The following is a 4,462-nucleotide window of genomic DNA, read 5'->3' as shown; positions in this document are numbered from 1 at the left end:
AAGCTGTCAATTCTGTAATAGATATTCATTGAAAGTATCTTTTGAAATGGGGGTGAAAACACCTTCAGAGAAATGAAAGCTAAGGAAGCATGCACGAGCTATAAAAAATGATAAAGTCCTTTATGAATGATGATAATATCAAAACAAAACTTGGAAATACAGGAAGGAGTAAAGAGCACTACGAACAGTCAATACATGGATAAACATTAGAAACTATTCTCTTTTCTTAATTTCTTCATGGTAAACTATCAACATTATATTGTGAAATTTTTCAGAAAAAAAAAAAGAATATGGTATGACATAGTTCTGTCTTAGATATTATGCAAGTGGGATGAATACTGAAAAAAAAAAAAAAGAAATATTTGTTCTCATGTTCAAGAGACCTCCACATGTCCCTGCAGCCCTTATAGTGACTTCATGCATAAATGGGATAACCTTTAGTTGATTAAAATATTAAAAAAAAAAAAAAAAAGACCTCTTTTAACATGCTGTCTAGGTGTATACTAATGTAGTTTCCAATTGGAACACGGTCCAGTAGGGCAGGTTTGTGGAGTGAAGGAGAGACCAACTGATCTTCAAGTACATTTGGCCATCCTTGGTTAGCTGCAACAGGCCAAGCAAGCAGTCTGGGGACATTTCAAAAGAGGAAGGGGTGGAGGGTGTGTGGCCAGCCATTTCCTGGAACAAGTAGGGGCTGGTGGAATTCTTTTTTGCAGTCAAACTGTCATCCTGGTTACTGGGGAGCAGAGGAGCTGTGTGGCTGCCATGGCCGCATACAAACAGTGAAGTTTCTCATTTGATCACCGAATTTTAAATCAGTACAATTTTGTTAGAGTTGGAAGTTATCTTACAAGTTCACTCAGTCACTCTGACCTACTATGCACTCCCCAAATTCCACCCCAAATCCACTCAACAATTGGAAAAACTCATTAACAGGGTAGATCAGTGTCTAACCCATAGCAAAGTTCAGAAGCAGACTTAGTTCTCCTGAATCTCAGGACTGTAAATATAACCACCATGTTTCTCAAAAATTAAACAAAAAGGAAGGAAAAGGAAAAGAAAGTCAGTGTCAACATGAACCAGTTCCAGCTGGGCCTGTGGTGCTCCTGTTTCTTTATTATTTTTAATATACATTTTTAATTTGGCTGCATTGGGTCTTCGTGGCAGCACGTGGATCTGAGGAGCACTGGGCTCTCTAGTTGTGGTGGTTGGGCTTCAGAGTGCTGGGCTCAGTTGCTCTGAGGCATGTGGCTCCCCAACCAGGGATTCAACCTGTGTCCCCTGCACTGCAAGGTGGATTCGTAACCACTGGATCACCAGGCAAGACCCAACTCTTGCTTCTTTAGTGAGAGATCCAGGATGCTGTTCTGGGGCTCAGAGGGAGCCAGCACTGGGGGAAGGGTGATACGTCTCTGGTTCAGTCCGGTCAATTCTCCACAGATCTACTTACAACCAAGGAACATAAGAGCAAAGAGGGTGAGCGGGAGGGTGTCTGGAAAAAGAAAGTGCTCACGTTTTAAGGAGACCATGGAAGTGATGGCCCATATTCTGCCGTGCGACATGGGTAGGGTTTGTTTTTGGTGTGTGGGAAGCTTATACAACTTGGCAACACCAACTGAATGTCATATAATAATCTCTTTGGAGCCTACAGCCCTCCTTCCACTATTTTATCCTATAGAATCAAGGTATTTAGGGAAGAAAAAAATTACATGTTTAAAGACATATTGACTTTTTAATAAATGCAAAACATTGGAAACACCTGAAGTACCGTACCACAGCAGGATGCCAGCAAACGTGGTGGAAGCCTTCCAAGTCGCTTTCCTCCCTCCCGTTACTGCGTGTTCCACCTGCCCATCCACCCCCATCCCTTTCTCGGTTGTCTCCACCGTCCATTCTCTTTAAGCCACTTCACAATGATTGACCTTGAGGGAAACTGACAGTGAAGATGACTCTTGTGCAGAGAAATGCAGATTGCATCCAGTGGAATTTAACTGATGGTGAATTAGTTCTGTGGATACTGGCCAATTCTGTTGGTTTTGTATCTATTAAAGAAATTCATTTCAGGATTCCTACTTGGCTTATTACTAAAACATCTTACTGGGTCTCCAATTAATTAACAACTACAACCTTTAACATGTTCATTTTGTACTTGAGTCACGATTGTACTTTCCAATACAGTTTATCCTTTAACAAAATGGTTAAGGGAAATTCCCTGGCAGACCCGTGATTAGAACTCAGCAATTTCACTGCCAGGGCCCAGGTTTGATCCCTGGTCAATCGGGAAACTAAGATCTCACAAGCTGTGTGGCGTGGCCAAAAAACAAAAAACAAAAAAAAACTCCAAGGTGGTTAAACTTAGTACAGTCATTTGACTTTATTTACAGCCCTCTTAAAATAGTTACAAAGACTTTGTAGCAACATGGACATATATTCCTGATCAAAAACATTCAGTAGGGAAAAAACCAGAATGCAAAATTTGTGCTAGGTTGTAATTAAAACTCAAAATGACAAGTCCCTAGGGAAATAGAGGGGAAGAAGCAGGAAAAATACTGAAACCTGATTTGTTACGAGTTGTGGAATCTTGGGAGATTTTTTAAAAAATCTTGACTTCTTGTTATTCTGTTCTCTGCTACACATTAAAAGAAACAAAGACCCTGTGTGAGTTTTTTCTTGCTCAAATTGCCAATGTAACAAATTGCCAGAAATTTAGTGGCTTAAAATAACACAGATTTGGCTTGTAATAACACAGATTTATCATTTTACTGCTCTAGAGGTCAGAAGTCCAAAATGGGTCTCACAGGACTAAAACCAACTGTTGGCGGGGCTGGTTCCTTCAAGCCCTGGGGAGGATTTTCGCACCTTTTCCAGCTCCTAGGGCCCACGGCCATTTCTCAGCTTGTGGTCCCCGCCTACATCTTCAAAGCCAGCAGTGCAGTATCTTCAGATGTCTTTGTTCTCACATCTCTGACTCATTTAAGGACCCATGTGATTACACTGGATCCTCCCACATGATACATGACAATCTCCCCCCATCTAGGTCCTTCCTGTAACCATATCTGCAAAAGCCCTTTTGCCACGTTAAGGTACTCATGAGCTCTGGGAATCAGAATGTGGACATCTTCGGCGTCCATGGTTCTGCCTGTCATGGGTAACTGACCCCGATCCAGAGGATTTCTTTCATCTTGAAGTTCAATGAGAACTAAGTTTCCCGATGTGTCTGAGTGCAAGGAGATACAGCCTAAGATGATACTGAAATTAAACTCTGCAACAGGCAACACTTTAGTAGAAAAAATTTAAAACTGTTGCCTCTGGGGGGTGGGGTGGGGACTGACTAGGAAAGGGCACAGGGGAACTTCCTGAGAGTGCTACTCTGTATTTTGATAGGTTTTTAAGTGTAAACAAGTACTAAATTCTAATGATATCTAAGGGATACTGCAGTGATGCTTGCCATTTATTCTGAAATGTGACTAAAGGGACAGGTGAATAAAATGATAAACAGGTGTACAGTAACATGTTCATGGTAGAATCTAGGCGGTGGGTATATGGGTGTTCACGATAAAAATCTTCTGTTGTTTGGTTTTTTTTTAAATAAAAGAACTATGGGGGATATAAGATAACACTGAAATAATATTCCGGTGACTTCAATTAATAAAGGTGGGAATTCTTTGGCAGGCCAGTGGTTAGGATTCTGCGCTCTCTCTGCCAAGGGCCCAGGTTTGATTCCTGGATGGGGAACTAAACTCCCGTAAGCCATGTGGTGTGGTCAAATTAACAAACAGATAAATTAATAAATGGATGGCTGGATGGATTTTAAAAATTATTAAGCAAGTCCTTGAACCACCTATTTAAAATCAAAGGCTCTTAACCAGGGAAATTTTGGAAGGTGTCTAGAAAGGAGTGGGACACCACAATTTTTGATGTCCATGATAGGGGAGGAGGGGAATATTACTTAGCATATACAGGGTAGGGCCAGGGAAGCTACTGCAAGCACTCACACTGTCCACTTGACAAAAACCTCCATACCAGGTTTCACCAAGGAACACCTGCTTAAAACCCAAATCTCCCCTTTGTAACATTTCATCCATCTGCTGGCAGCACATCTTCAAAAGGGTTGTGGCTCAGTTCACCTGTTGGCGCATCCCGGACTTCCTGGCAACCCCAGGAAACCCAGCACAGAGCTCTACCCAGACTTCACTTTTAATGAACTTCTGATGATGGGCAAGGAGGAGAGTCCCTGACCATTGCAACCTCATCTCCACATAGTTCACTCCATGGTAAAGATGCAAGTCTACGGCCCACTCCCTCCCACCCCCGCCAAAGACCACTGGGGCAGGATGTTCCTGCTGCAGCTCTGCTAAGACACAGCCTCCGACACTACAGCCCCACCGTCATACCCCCAACCCCATTCTCTCCACAAAAGGGCAGGGGAAGGTGCCTCAAAGTAACCACCATCACACAGAGC

This window comes from Bos taurus, chromosome 13 (assembly GCF_002263795.3).
Source record: "Bos taurus isolate L1 Dominette 01449 registration number 42190680 breed Hereford chromosome 13, ARS-UCD2.0, whole genome shotgun sequence".
NCBI lineage: Eukaryota > Metazoa > Chordata > Mammalia > Artiodactyla > Bovidae > Bos > Bos taurus.
This window is presented reverse-complemented; position numbering follows the sequence as displayed.